Source organism: Mus musculus, chromosome Y (genome assembly GCF_000001635.26).
Source record: "Mus musculus strain C57BL/6J chromosome Y, GRCm38.p6 C57BL/6J".
Classification (NCBI taxonomy): domain Eukaryota; kingdom Metazoa; phylum Chordata; class Mammalia; order Rodentia; family Muridae; genus Mus; species Mus musculus.
This window is the reverse complement of record NC_000087.7, coordinates 41,241,902-41,258,129: the sequence shown is the minus strand read 5'-3', so window position 1 is coordinate 41,258,129 and position 16,228 is coordinate 41,241,902. Positions and strand designations below refer to the sequence as shown.

General features: G+C 39.5%; 1 long non-coding RNA gene across 1 annotated transcript; it reads right to left on the bottom strand.

Moving 5' to 3' along the window:
* Positions 1–2,653: 2,653 nt before the first annotated feature.
* On the bottom strand, positions 2,654–15,920 carry Gm28597. The gene is made up of 3 exons (XR_882321.1): positions 15,892–15,920; positions 4,339–4,406; positions 2,654–2,676 (listed from the first exon to the last, which is right to left on the bottom strand). It is a non-coding gene; the product is annotated as a predicted gene 28597 (long non-coding RNA).
* Between the last annotated feature and the right edge of the window lie 308 nt (positions 15,921–16,228).

The window sequence follows — 16,228 nt, the reverse complement described above, 5'->3', positions numbered from 1 at the left end:
AAAAGAAGGTTTTAATCTGTTGGCTCCACTAACTGACTTCCAATTTACTCACTCCTCACATCCCCAAGCCCCAAGAAGACTTCCAGGGTCTCCAATTCCCTGGCCTTCCTGCTTTCTGTTAGGAGATAATTCTGTTCAAACTCCTGCCCTTAGCGAAGTTCTCTGTTTTTCTCAGCAGAGACCTAAGTGGGAAAAGTTGATTGTGAGCCTGGAAGCAGTACCTTCCTGAGTCCAGTGAGGGTCACCTCCTCTCCTTACTCCTAAAGTAACACCTCCACCCCTCCACCTTCTTCCCCACACAGTCCCCCAGCTCAAACAGGATTAATCATCTTTCAACAGACAATTGACTACCTCTACTGACACTTCTCCCTACCATGCTTCCTCAAGAACCTTGCTTCCACAAGAACTCGGCTTGATGACTACCACAAAGCATACTGGGTAACAGGGTTTGGATAGCGGGAAAACAATCTCAGCCAAGGCCCTTGCTGCTTGGCAGTGTTTGCACATGTGTACTAATGGTGAGAAAGGCTCAATCAGTCGTCTGTCATTGACGAGCAAAAAGGAGGTAGTATTTTAGCTGCCACTACTACCCAGAGGCTTTCCATTTTCCAAGTTTACAATACTAACTTGAAAGCTAAAATAAAACGGACCCCAAACAAGACTCTCCTACTTTGTTTCAGATGAAGGTGCTGTTGTTTGTAATTTTCAATTGTTTTATTTTTTAAGTAATTTGTTTTTGCATGTTTGTATTTATAAACATGCATGTGTGGTGCACATAGAAACTAGAAGAGAATTCCAAAACCCATGGATATAGAATTAAAAATGGTTTTGAGCCATTGTGTGGGTCCTAGGAACTAAAACTTGGTTCTGTCCAAGAACACAAATGCTCTTAATTTCTAAGCCATCTTTCCATCCCTGTCCTTTGTGTCTTTTAAGGTGTGCTGATCATTTTTCTTGAAACATGTTTATTTGTACTATACAGTGGAGATTACAAAATTATAACACTTTCTTAATATTGACAATTTCCTCAAAGAGAAAAAACAAAAAGACAAAAACCATCATTTTAATGGATTGTGTAAATCACATAAAGAGTATTGTAAAAACCTGATGCATATACATTTCAGTATAAGTATGCATAAGAAGGCTACAAATAGACATTTGCTGCATTCTCAATCACATTCCAACTTCCTTTTTTTTTTTTTTTTTTTTTTTTCAAGGCAGGGTTGTAGTCCTGGACCTTACCCTGGTTACCAACTGCTGGGATTAAGGCATGAACCACCTTTGACTGCCCAAACTTAAAACTTGAGACAGATTCTCTCTGATTCTGCAGCTCACCAATGCCACTAGCCTGGCTAGCCAGCAAGCTGTCTCCACCTACTTTTCACTGGGTTGCAGCCTGCATTTTTAAAGCTGATTTAAGACCCCCTCCTTAAGTTATATACTTTCAAGGAAAGCACATTACCAAAACAGCCATCTCTCTAGCCCCTCTGAGAGGTTTGTTCCCTTGTGGTAGCCACTGTATTTTTTTTTTCTTCTCTAATCATGCCTAAGTTTAGGCTCCTAAAATGCTTATTGCTGGTTTTGCTTGTTTCCTTACAAGAGCAAACTGGGTTTCTTGCTCATTTTACAATTTGCAGTTAATTTGGCAAACTGGACAACCTAACATTTCATTTGCAAGACTTATAACTGTGTTTTGTTTGTTTGGTAGGATTTTTGTTAATTTGGTGCATTTGTTGGTTTGTTTGGGGTTTTTGTTGTTATTGTTTTGTTTTGTTTCTTTGTTTGTTTTTGTTTGTTTATTTTTGCCACTGAAGATGAAACTCATCACTTTTAAATGGTGATTTACCACTGAGCTACATCTTCAGCTAATCTTGCATTCTGAATGTTTGCTGAGAAGTTATCTCATATGTGTTTTAAAGGAAACTACAATTACTGTGAACCCTAAAATTATCCCCTTTTGCTATACAGTCTAGAAATCTGATGCCCTCTTCTGACCTCTTTAAAAAACAGGCAAATATCTCCAAAAACACATACCTTCAGATTTATCCAACATACTATCTATTTCATCTCTGTGAAGAAAGGAAATTAAAAAAATTAATGCAAGAAATATAGTGAACTGGTAGGACATTTTTCTTACCCACACAAAACTTTAAAAAGAACCTTCTGTTAATTATTCATAATAAATATATAATGTTTGGTTAGGAACAAATGTCATATATATATAAAATACATGGTGGAGTATCAAAGTGATCTTGTATCATTGACTTTTAACAATTCATACATTTACACCCACAGTAGTTTATTCATTACTCTCCCACTCTTGCTGAGTCCCTTTTTCTTCCCAGATGGTCCCCCTCTTATTTTTATGATTTTTCTCCTTTTCTTTGTGTGTATATCTTGGAAGATCTCAGGCAGGTGGTCATATTGTACTAGTTGCTATGTGTTTGTTATCACAAGGTCTGAAGGACCTCAAGCTGGGCTTGAACTCAACATATAGCAGTGTCTGACTTTGCGTTGCTATCTTCCTGAATCTACTTCTCCAGTAAAGGGAATACAAACACTACTTATGAAGTAATCTATTGAACTGGCAAAAATATTGAAAATGTTACCCGATATCTTCATCTGCTTCTGCTTGAGGTGATATATTCTCATTTTTATCAAATGCTGGGCTCTTTACTGTATTGACAATAGAAAACAGAAACATTTGAAAGGATTCTATATAAGTAATAGTTAATAAAGTACTATCGATTTGAATTACTCTGGAAAAACTTCCCATGTGAATTTTTGGAAGAGATTTTAGAGCAGAAATATTTACACCGAGAAAATCCAGTACACAAGGAGATGACAAAACTTAAGGATAATAGGTATCAATGAAAAGTAAGTTTTTCAAATTTAGGGACAGTGAATATATTCAACAAAATTATAGAAGAAAACTTCCCTAACCTAAAGAAAGATTTGCCTATGAATATACAAGAAGCCTACAAAACTCCAAATAGTTTGGACCACAAGAGAAATTTCTGCCATCATATAGAAATCAAAACACCAAATGAAAAATAAAAAAGAAAGAAAAAAAAACAAAAGAAAAAGAATATTAAAAGCACTAAGGGAAAATGGTCAAGTGACTTATAAAGGAAATCCTATCAAAACTATACCTAACTTATCCCCAGAGATTATGAAAGCCTTAATATCCAGGGCAGATGTCATACAGACCCTAAGGGAGCAGAAATGCCAGTCAAGGCTACTAGACACAGCAAAACAAGGTATTCTGTGGAAAAAAAAATACTATAACTACACAATATGTTCGAACAAATCCAGCCCATCAAAGGGGTAGTAATGGTAAAACTCCAATATAAGGAGGGAAATTACACTCTAGAAAAACAAAGAAATTGATCTTGAAGCAAACCTAAAAGAAGAGAGCTACATGAATCACATTCCAACTCTAACAACAAAAATAACAGGAAGCAACAACTACTTTTTCTTAATATGTCATAATATCAGCAGACACAATTCACCAATAAAAAGACATAGAATAACAGACAGGATGTGTAAGCAAGACCAAGCATACTAGAAACAAATCTCAGGGACAAATACAGATATTACCTTAGAGTAAAAGGCTGGAAAACAATTATCCAAGCAAATGTTCCAAAGAAACAAGTTGGAGTAGCCATTCTAATATCAAATAAATTCGACTTTCAACCCAAAGTTATCAAAAAAAAAAAAAAAAGAGGAGGGACACTTCATATTCATCAATGTTAAAATTTACCAAGATGAATTCCCAATTCTGAACATTCATACGCCAAATGCAATATCATCCACACTCATAAAAGAAACTTTAGTAAAGCTCAAAAACACACATTGCACCCCAGACAATATTAGCTCAACACCCCTCCCTCATCAATGGAAAGTCCCTGGGAACAAAAATTAAAAAGAGACACAGTTAAACTAACAGCAGTTATGAAACAAATACATGAGTTGATATCTATAAAAAATTTATTCGAATACAAAAGGATATCCCTTTTTCTCAGCCCCTCATGATGCGTTCTCCAAAATTGACCATATAATCAGTCACAAAACTTGTCTCAACAGATATAAAAATATTGAAATAATCCTATGCATCCTATGAGATCACTAAGGACTAAGGCTGATCTGAAATAGAAATATAAGTAATTAAAAACACACATAAACATAGAAGGTGAACAAAAATATAGTTAGTGATAACTCAGACAAGGAAGAAATAGAGATAAATTTAAGACTTTTTAGATTTTAATGAAAATGAAGCTACAACATACCAAAAGTTATGGGACACAATGGAAGCAGTTCTAAGAGGGAAACTCATACCTCTGAATGCCTCTGAATCGAAATTGGAAAGAGGATACTGGAGTAGGTTGACAGCACACCTAAAAACTCTAGAACAAAAGTGAGCAAATTCACTCAAGATGTGTTGAAGGCAGGACAAATATCAATCTCATGGTTGAAATCAACCAAGTGCAAACAAAGGAATTACATAAAAAAATCAAACAAGCTAGGAGCTGGTTCTTTGAGAAAATCAACAAGAATGATAAACCATTAGACAGACTAAGTACAGGGCACAGGGACAGTATTTAAATTAACAAAACCAGAATTGAAAAGGGAGATATAACAACAGAAACTTAGGAAAGTCAAAGAATAATCAGATCCTACTAAACAAGCCTATACTCAACAAAAATGGAAAATAAGGAAAACAAATGGACACATATCTAGACAGATATCAGGTACCAAATTTAAATCAGTATCAGAGAAATTCTGTATTACTTCCATAACTCCTAAAGAAATAGAAGCAGTCATTAATAATCTCCCAACCAAAAAAAGCCCAGGATCTGATGAACCATCAGAGTTCAATAAGATCTTCATGTGATAGACCCTGACTTAGATTGTTTCTCACTTGAAGGTAAAGCCCCTGGACATTCCCCAAGCTTGTTTTCCCTGATCTCTAAAAATGCAGCCAGAAAGAAGTTCTTTGTTCACTATAGTGAGCAAACAGACTTTTCATTTCTTATCCTTACAGCCAGAGATATGGTAATTGTAATTTTACCAAGGACATCCAGCAGAAAATAACACTCCTCTCAACTCTTCCCATATCTTCCCAAATCTCCTCCCAACCCTCCTAAACCCTCCCAACTCTTCCCAACTTCTCCCATCTCTCCTCCCAACTCATCTCAGTTCCTCAGCTAGCTGTTAAAAGCCCCCCACTGTCACCATTCAGGGTCGAAATCCCCTACCCTACACAGTGTTAAAAATGTCCTCAGTTAGCTGATAATAAATCCTCTTGCAGTTTGCATCAAGTGTGGTTTTCTCTGGAGTTATTGGTGTCCTGGCCAGTTCATCCAGGGACTTGAGTGGAGGCCAAACTTTGGGGTTCTTACATATGGGGGCTCATCTGCCTGGATTTGTGGCCTATCCCATTTCTTAGAGACGCCACTTGCAGGTAGGATCCTGTCTTTGTCTATGTTTTTGTCTGCCGGCTGTGTTTGAATTCAGAATTCATGGTGTACAATCTTTCTATTCTGTATGGAGGGGAGGGTTCCTGACAGGCATGTCAGGAGTAACCACACGCTATACTGGGAGACATCCCTGGAAGTCTGAGGGAGCTCCAGGGATGCCTGGAGATCTCCCATCAGGGTGCCAAATAAGTGTGTGCTCACTTGGCCATCTTTTAATGTTACTGGGTACCAAGTGAGAGTGTTTACTGTTTCTGTTACTGGGTGCCAAGTGAGAGTTTGCTAACTCGGCCGTGTGTTTCTGTTACTGTATATATTGTTTGTCTCCCTGTATGTGACTCTGCAGTTGGGACAGACTATTAACACTCCCCTTGGATTGACTCTAGAGCATCAAACTGAAATTATGACTAGTACTCACAATCTCTTTGTAGATGTCAAAAAGAGATTTTGGAGAACTTTCTGCTCTACAAAATTGCCACCTGTTGATGTTAGTTGACCAACAGAGAGCACCTGGTTGAAACCTTGAGTTCAGAAGAACAAGCTGGGCTCCCTAGTCCTAGCTTTCTGCCACTCAGCGGGGAAAAAAAAAACAAAAAACAAACAAAAAACAAAAAAAAAAAAAACAAAAACGAAGATGTAAATGGCGGAGGAAAGGGAGGAATGCAACCCTTGGCTCCTCTTGAGATGTTTCCAGAGAGGTAATAACCTCCAGAATGGCGTAATACTCCACCCTCATATCCCCAACCGGTCCCTTCCCAGATATCTCAAAAGGGAACTGCTGGAAACATGGGGGAGTGACCAGCTGCTCGAAACCAAGACAAATGAGCTCAGAGCCTATTGGGACCAGACTCAACAATCACGCTGGCTTTAAGTACTTATGGCCCTACTCCAGCAGGCCATGGATATGCAGCTCCTTCAGTATTGGCCTTTTTCCTCCTCTGATCTCTATAATTGGAAGGCAAAACACGCCCCCTTCTCTGAAAACACCTCTAGCCTTACTAATCTAATGGAATCTCTCCCTTCTCTCATCAGCCCACTTGGGATGACCGTCAATAGCTATTGTAGTTTAATTTTACCACAGAGGAGAAGGAAAGGATTCTGCTTGAGACAAGAAGTATGTGCTGGGAGCCAATGGATGGCTGACACAACTTCCAAATGAAATAGATGCAGGCTTCCCTCTGACAGGTCCTGACTGTGACCCTAACAGGCCTGAAGGTAGCAAGCAGTTGACACATTTACACAGGGGAAGGGTAGCAGGAAAGGGAGGAGCTAACAGGCACCCAAGCAATTTGGTCAAGGTAAGAGGGATCCTAAAGAGGAAAAGGAGCCACCAGCAGTGATTTTAGAGTGCCTCTTAGAATCACACAAGCATTACGTTCCCTTTGACACTATGTCAGAGAGCCAGCAGGCAGCAGTGGCCATGGCTTTCATTTGGGCAATCTGCTTCTGATATTAGGCGAAGGTTACAGCATCTAGAGAGTCTGCAAACATTATCTTTTCAAGATCTGGTTAAGGAGGCAGAGAAAGTGTACCATAAGAGAGAGACTAAAAAAGAAAAAGGAGAAAGAGAAGAGAGAGTAGCTGAGGCAAGAGAAAGTAGACCAGATGGAAGGCAGGATAGAAATTTAATTAGGATTTTGGATACATTAGCAGTTGATAAGGAAGTTTCTAGAAAAGATGGAGGGAATAGGCAGACAGGGTAACTGGGCAACACAGGGCCAAAAAGACCTCAGAACTCCATAGGACCTTCACACCACCTGTAGATAAGGACCAATGTGGTTACTGTAAAGAAAAGGGACACTGGTCAAGAGACTGCCCCAAGAAAGAGACAGATACCAGACCACCTAAGTCCTTATCCCAGAGGATGATGACTAGCAGATATGGGAAACAGACACCCTACGTGAAACTAGGGTAACCCTAACTGTGGAAGAGACCCCCTTGGCTTCCCTTCATGATATCAGAGCAGAGTTTTCAGTCCTGACAGAGCCACTGGAGAAATTGAGGAACCAGCAATCCTTAGTATTCAGGGCTACTGGTCAGAAACCATACTCTTGGACCACTGATAAGAAAGTTAATCTATGAACAAGCCAAGTAACTCATTCCTCCCTCATCATTCCTCAAGTCCCACCCCATTGTTGTGGAGAGACATACTAGCATATTTAAAATCCCAAATAAGCTGCTCTTTGGAAGGAACTTCAATCCCTTGGCAAGCCTCTGACTCTATAAATTTAACATCAAAATTGGAAGAAGAATATAGATTACATGAGCCTCAAGCCCCATCAAGAAAAGTACTAGAATGGACCTAGTTAGAGAGTTATCCAACAGCCTGGGCAGAGACTGGGGGTATAATTGAGGCAAAAATGGTGCTCCCCATCATTGTGAGATTGAAAACTGGTGTGATTCCTTTCGGGGTACAATAATACACCATGAGCAAAGAGGCCCGAGAGGGCATCAGACCTCACTTTCAAAGGCTCTTAGAACTAGGTGTGTTTGGTCCTTTGTCAGTCTTCCTGGAATACTCTGTTGTTACCAGTTAGAAAGCAAGGCTTTGCCACCTGGCACTCCCTAATAATCACTTCTTACTAAAGAGACTGGGACTTTCTCATGGACCCCATATATGGGGAGGCCTTTAAAAAGATTAAAAAATTGTGCTTAGTGCCTCAGCCCTAGTCCTGACAGATGTGACCTAGCCATTCACTCTCTATTTAGATAAAAGAGCAGAAATAGTGAGATAGGTCCTGACCTAAGCTCTGGGGACATAGAAGAGACTTGTAGTCTACTTGTAAAAAAAAAAAAAAAAAAAAGACCAAGTGGCCAGTGGATGGCATTCTTGCTTAAAAACTACCACTGCTGTGCCAGTACTTCTCAAAGATGCTGACAAACTGACTTTAGTTCAAAGAACTATAGTAGTAGCCCCATTCTGCCCCCATGCCTTAGAAAGCATTGTTAGACAGCTGCCAGATTGCTGGATGACTAATGCTCACAGGACCCATTATCAGAGTCTCTTACTGACTGAGAGAGTGTAGAGAGAGTATAGTTTTCACCCCTGCTATCCCTAATCCTTCCACCTTGCTGCCTGAAGCTGACATGTCCCTACCAGTGAAGGAGTATAGACATCTTGGCAGAAGAAATCAAAACTAAGAAAGAAGTCACTGACCAGCCATGGCCAGGCTGCCCCAATTGGTACACAGATAGTATCAGCTTTTTGATTGAAAGTAAAAGAAAAGTGGTGCCAGCAGTGGTCAACGGAAAAGAAACCATCCGTGCCAGCAGCTTTTCTGAAGGAATGACTGTCCAGAGAGAAGAGCTAATCACACTTATCCAAGCCTTGCAGCTGGCAATAGAAAAGAACATCAATATCTAAACAGACAGCTGGTATGCCTTTGCCACCGCTCACATGCATGGTACTATCTTTAGAAAAAGGATGCTACTCACATCTACTGGGGAAGATATTAAAAATAAAAAAGAAACCTTGAGACTGTTAGAAGCCATACACTTTGCAAAAAACTTGACATCATACATTGCAATAGTCACCACAAAGTCCATGAGGCCCTAGTGAAGGGAAATCTGATGCCTGACCTGGCTGCCCTAAGAGAAAAAAATAAAGAATGTTGTATTAGTCAGGGTTCTCTAGAGTCACAGAACTTATGGATAGTCTCTAGATAGTAAAGGAATTTATTGATGACTTACAGTCGGCAGCCCAATTCCCAACAATGATTCAGTCGCAGCTGTGAATGGAAGTCCAAGGATCTAGCAGTTACTCAGTCTCACGCAGCAAGCAGGCGAAGGAGCAAGAGCAAGAGCTCGACTCCCTTCTTCCAATGTCCTTATATTGTCTCCAGCAGAAGGTGTAGCCCAGATTAAAGGTGTGTTCCACCACACCTTTAATCCCAGATGAAAGGTGTAGCCCAGATTAAAGGTGTGTTCCTTAAACTCAGAGATTCAATCTTCTGGAATCCATAGCCACTGTGGCTCAAGATCTTCAAACCAAGATCCAGATAAGGATCTCCAAGGTTCCAGATAAGGGTCACTGGTGAGCCTTCCAATTCCGGATTGTAGTTCATTCCAAATATTGTCAAGTTGACAACCAGGAATATCCACGACAAATGTCAAGACCATTATAAACTCAAAGATGCAGGCTTTGATTACACTCCAGAAGATCAGGAATTAACAGGCAAAATACCTGATATATGTGTGCATACTACCCAGGGAGTCGCTAAGACCCAAGATGGTTGCTCTGTCCTGCCCACAAGAGAAAGGTAATCTACAGCATCAATCTACACCACCTCATGCACTTGGAAAATGAGAAGGTCAAAGAAAATGTTAAGAGCTCAAACTGCTATGTTATAAGATTGCCAGATGTTGCCCATGAGATTGTTAATGAATGCCAAGCATGTGCCCTCACCAATGCTGGGCACCACAAGAACACCCCCCAGAAAGTGGATAAGAGTTGACTGACCAAGAGCATACAGAAAAGTAGATTTTACTGAAGTTAAACCAGCCAAGTACAGTAATAAACATCTATTTGTTTTTTGTAAACACCTTTTCAGGCTTGGTCGAAGCCTTCCCCACTAAGAACAAGAACACCCTTGCCATGGCAAAGAAGATATTAGAGGAAAATTTCCTAAGATTTGGCATCCCTAAGGTACTTTCGTCAGACAATGGCCCCTCCTTCATTGCCCAGGTAAGCCAAGGGTTAGCCAGACAATGGGGGATCCATTGGAAGATACATTGTTCTTATATATGCCAGACTTCAGGACAGGTAGAGTGGATGAATAGAGCATTAAAAGAAACCTTGACTAAATTGGTTTTAGAGACCTGCAGAAAAGATTATGCAGCTCTTTTTCCCTTCACCTTGTTCTGAGTATGGACCACCACAGGGAAATTTAAACTTACACCATTCGAACTCCTCAACTGGGGACCCACCCCCCCCCTTTAACAGAAGCAGGTGGAATGTTTGACCCTCATGTTTCTTTTTCAGAACTCCCACTAGCTCACTTGAAGGACCTACAACTGATCAGAAAAGATGCCTTGGAAATGTTGAAACACAATAAAAAACTAAAACAAAAACACAAAAACAAAAAACATACGAACCAGAAACCATCTTGGTGCCACATAAATTTCAAACAGGAGTACCTGTCCTGGTCTGGTGCCACCATTCTGGTAAACTTGAACTCAGATCAAAAGGACTCTCCCTGATGCTTCTCACAAGCCCTGCTGCCACACCTCCAGCATGTGCCCAGTTCTGGCATCCAGCCTGCCATGGCCCACTGGCCTGGCACTGCTCACACACAGTGGGCACTGCACAGGAACCTCCCTTCCTCCCTCCTCCCACTGGCAAGAGGCTCTTTTGTCTCATTCAAGGGGCTTCTGAGGTTCTCAATCTTACATATCCTAAAGCTGTGACCTCATGTTGGCTTTGTTTGGCAGCTGGGCCAGAGGTTTAATTTTCTAACTTATAAGATCAGAACTATGTACTAGAAGGAGTGGGAAATGTGAGACCCCAACTCAGAGTGTTTCTCCCTGGAAGGTAAAGGACCTGGACATTCTCCAAGATTGTTTTCCCTGATTTATAAAAATACAGCCAGAAAGAGACTCTATGTTCTCTACAGCCACCAAAAAGCCTTTTGGTTTCTGAGCCTTACAGCTAGAGATTCGAAAATTGGAGTTTTGCCAAGGACATCTGGGCAGAGAAGAACACTCCTCCCAACTCTTCCCAACTCCTACAAACTCTCCTCCCAACTCATCCCAATTCCTCAGCTAGCTAATAAAAACCCTCTTCTGTCACATCTCAGAGTCATACGCCCCTGCCCTGCACAGTGGATGGAGTTTGTCCTTAGCTAGCTGATAATAAAACCTCTTGCAGTTTGCATCAGGTGTGGATTTCTCTCAAGTCATTGGGGTGCTGGCCAGCTCATCCCGGGACTTTACTGGACTTGAGAGGAGGTCCATCTTCGGGGTCTTACACATGGAGACCTAATACCAAAACTCTTCAAACTATTATGCAAAATCAAAAGAGAAGGAACACTATTGAATTTGTTCTATGAAGCCAGATTACAATTATATTCAAACCATACAAAAACTCAATGAAGAAAGGAAACTTCAGACCATTTTCACTTATGAATATCGAAGCAAAAATACTCAATAAAATCACTGCAAACCAAATAAAAGAATACATCAAAACGATCATCCATCATGGTCAAGTAGGCTTCATCCCTGTAATGCAGGGATGGTTTAATATATGGAAATCTGTCAACTTAATCCACTATAGAAACAAACTCAAAGACGAAAACAACATGATCACCTCATTAGATGCTGAGAAAGCATTTGACAAAATACAACACCCATTCATAATAAAAGTCCAGGAAAGGTCAGGAATTCAAGGCCCATATCTAGACATTAAAAAAAAAAAAAGACAGCAAACCAGTAGGAAACATTAAACTAAATGAAACAATCCCATTAAAATCAGGGACTAGACAAGGCTGCCCACTTTCTTCATACCTATTGAATATAGTAGTTGAAGTCCTAACCAGAGCAATTAGACAACAAAAGGAAAACAAATGAATACAAATTGGAAAGGAAGAAGTCAAAATATCACTATTTCCAGAATATATGATATGATAGCATGTATCAGTGACCCAAAAATGCACCAGAGAAATCGTAAACCTTATATATGACTTCAGTGCAGTAAGTGAATATAAAATTAACTCAAACATATCAGTGGCCTTCCTCTACTCAAAGGAAAAAGAGGATGAGAAAGAAATTAGGGAAAAATCACCCTTCACAATACTCACAAATAATATAAAATAGCTTGGTGTGACTGTAAATTAGAAAGTGAAAGATATATATGATAAAAACTTCATGTCTCTGAAGAAAGAAATGAAACAAGATCTCAGAACATGGAAAGAACTCCCATGCTCATGGATTGGAAGGATTAACATAGTAACAATGGCTGTTCTGCCAAAAGTAGTTTATAGATTCAATACAATCCCCATCAAAATTCCAACTCAATTCTTTATTGAGTTAGAAAGGGCAATTTACAAATTCTCCTGGAATTTGAAAACAAACAAACAAACAAACAAAAACCAAAAAAAAAAAAAAAAAAAACTAGTATAGGAAAAACTATTCCCCAACAATAAAAGAACCTCTTGTGGAATCACCATGCCTGACCTCAAGCTGCACTACAAAGCAATTGTGATAAAAACTACATGGTACAGGTATAGTGGTAGACAGGTAGATAAATGAAATAGAACTGAAGTCAGAGAAATAAACCCACACACCTATAGTCACTTGATCTTTGACAAAGGAGCTAAAACTATCTAGTGGAAAGGAGACAGCATTTTCAACAAATGGTGTTGGTTCAATTAGCAGTTAGCATGTAGTAGAATGTAAACTGATCTATTCTCAACCCCTGTGCAATGCTCAAGTCTAAGTCGATCAAGGGACTGCACATAAAACAGAGACACTGAAACTTATAGAGGAGAAAGTGGGAAATAGCCTGGAATACATGGGCAAAGGGGGAATATTCTTGAAAAAAAATACCACCAATGTCTTGTGCTATAAGATTAAAAATGGACAAATGGGACCTCATAAAATTGATAAGGTTATACCCAGAAGTTCAAACTTGTAATAAGGAAACATGCTTCACTTTGTCCATAGCAGCCTTATGTATAATAACAAGAAGCCGAAATGAACCCAGATGACTCTCTTTAGAGGAATGTATATAGAAAATATGGTACATTTACTTAATGAATTACTACACAGCTATTAAAAACAATGAATTCATGAAATTTTTAAACAAATGGATGGATCTGGATGATATCTTCCTAAGAGAGTTAACCTGATCAGAAAAAACACACATGATATTCACACATTGATGAGTATATATTATCCCTGAAGCTCAGAATAACCAAGGTAAAATGTGCAAAACCCATGAAACTGAAGAAGGAAGACCAAAGTGTGGATATGCTGTTCCTTCTTAGAATGGGGAACAAAATAATCATGGAAGGAGTTACAGAGACAAAGATTGGAGCTGAGAATAAAAGAATACAGAGACTGCCTCACTTGGGGATCCATCCCATAAACAACCACCAAATCCAGACACTACTGAAGATGCCAACAAGGGCTTGGGTGCAGGAGAATGATATAGTTGTCTCCTGAGAGGATCTGCTAATGCCTGACAAATAAAAAAGTGGATGTTCACAGACATCCTTTGGACTTAGCACAGGGTCCCCAATTATGGATCTGGAGAAAATACCTAAGGAGCTTAAGGAGTTTGCAGGCCCCTAGAAGAAAAAACAACATGAACTAACAAGTACCCCACAATTCCATGGGATTAAACCACCAATAAATGAAAACAAATAATGGGACATATGACTCCAGCTTCATATGTAGCAGAGGATGGACTAGTCAGGCATCAATGGGAGGAGAGACACTTTTTCCTGTAAAGATCCTATGCCCCAGTATGGGGGAATACCTGGGTTAGGAATTGGTAGATGGTGTGTTGGGGAGATGGGGGAGAGGGGAGAGGACAGGAGATTTTTTGGAGTGGAAACTAGAAACGGTGATAATATTTGAAATGTAAATAAGGAAAATATATAATAGAAAAAGAAAGGAAATAATTTATTTGCAAGTTTTATGAAATAAATTCATGTTTGGCAAACATATTATACGAAAAATGTTCATGTCTTTTCTTGAGGCGAAATCAAGAAAGTTCTTCTCTCTCAACATATGCTGATATAGTTCCAAGAGTAGGTTTATGTGCTGCAAAACCTTGTATATAGGAATAGAGAGATATAGGTAAAACTAGAAATGAAGTATATGTAAACTCTTAACAAAGACTTCTTCCATTTCAGGTGACTAGGTAAAGTCTAATGAACTGCAGGACACAATTAATACTGGAAATGCTATACCTTCCGAAAGAGCCTCCTCTGAAACTTTTATGTCATCATCCTCATCATCAAAGTCCAATAGTAATAAGTAACCTTCCTTTGGTATCACCTTCAATTTCTTAAGAGCCATTCTTCTCATAAGAACTCAGTAGTCTTCTAGGTTAAAAAAAAAAAAAAACAATAAAAATAAAAAGGAAAAAAAAAGAACTTAGTTACCTGATTAAAAATTATCATTTAAATAATTAAAAATAACAAAAAATCAAATAATTATTTCAGCTCAATGAAAGATCATTTCTTTTTTTACTTAACATGTATATTTTTAATCAATTGCCTTTATCAGAGATTTCTGTGTACATATTCAATATGGTGGTGCGTATATATATACCCTTACCCGTACCATTTCCTCTGTGTATCCCATTTATCATGTCCCTCTCCCTCACAACTTGTTTTAAAACTTCTTTAACTCACTTCTTTAAAAACCTCTTTTAGGACCTAAGTTATCAATCTGCCATTTCTCAGTTTAAAAAGAGACAAAAACTGGCCAACCTTCAACATATGAGTCCTCCCCTCCTCCCAAAAAAAATGATGAGCAACATCCTTTGACCTTTGAGGCATCAGAATTTGGTCCTATCTCCCACATAATATTTTTAAACAAAACATCAGCAATTCTGTTTACCAGTTTATCTCTATCTAACGTAAACTCACAGTTCTATCCAGAAAGATAAAGAACATGGTAACTGTATATTCATATGAAAAAGATCCACCACTAAGTCTACAAAAAAAAAAAACATGAACTACCACCACCACCAACACAGAAAGACCTTATATTGGAGAAATTAGGGATTTGGGGAAGCCGAGGATTTCAAACATCTGAAGATTCTAAGTTCAAAGCCAGGCCAAGCCGGGCCAGCTGAAACTACAAAGATAGATCCCATCCTACAGAAACTAAACTGAGAGAAAAAGCTGAACTTGGTGGTGCAAGTCTTTAATCCCAATACATGGGAGACAGACAGAAAGATCTGTGGTCAGAATCCATCCCCAATGACTTATGAATCTCTTACAATATCTCCTCTTCTTCTTTTCATTCATCTTCCTATGCCATTCTACTGTCTGCAATGTTCATACAGTCTATACCAAAGGAACACACCATAGAGAAGACAATGAGGAGGGAGGAATCCTCAGTGTGTTTCTAAGGGATCCTGAACATCACACAGGACAATCGCCAAGGCATCTCACCAATGGCTCCCTGTTCCCTGACCCACAGTCCTGCAGCTGTTTCTCTGATCCTATCCACAGGCCCCAAGCTTTTCTCTTCCAAGGGTTCCCAATTCTCTATGGCCCTGACCTGTTCGATCCTCTTCCATGAATACGGTCCTCCACCTTCCATTCACCCTCAGATTCCACAGAAAATGGCGATCAGGAGGCTTTTCCTCACATAGTGGCCTCCTGGGACTGAGATTCTCCACCCTGTCACACCTCGATTAACTGTCCAACATCCCTGATCAGGGCAGACTATCACTTACAGCTCATCTAAGAGGAGAACACCTTCCCAACCGCAGCCTTCTGTGCTTAGCTCCTCAATGGCAAAAAAAAAAAAAAAAAAAAAACAAAAAAAAAACAAAAACCGTTGTCAGGGGCCAGACCAGGACAGAAGCCTCAGAGGATCCTCTGTGATGCCAGCTGGAGCAAACAGGTCTCACCAAAGGACTGTGCTGATTGGCTGAATACACCCTGCGCATGCGTTCACGGAATACCAAGTACTTTGAAGGGAGATTTTAGAAGGTGGGAATAATCTAATGGCTTTAAGACAAATGATTTCCAGTTTGTTGGTTGACAAGTACTTACAAACTTGAAAATCCA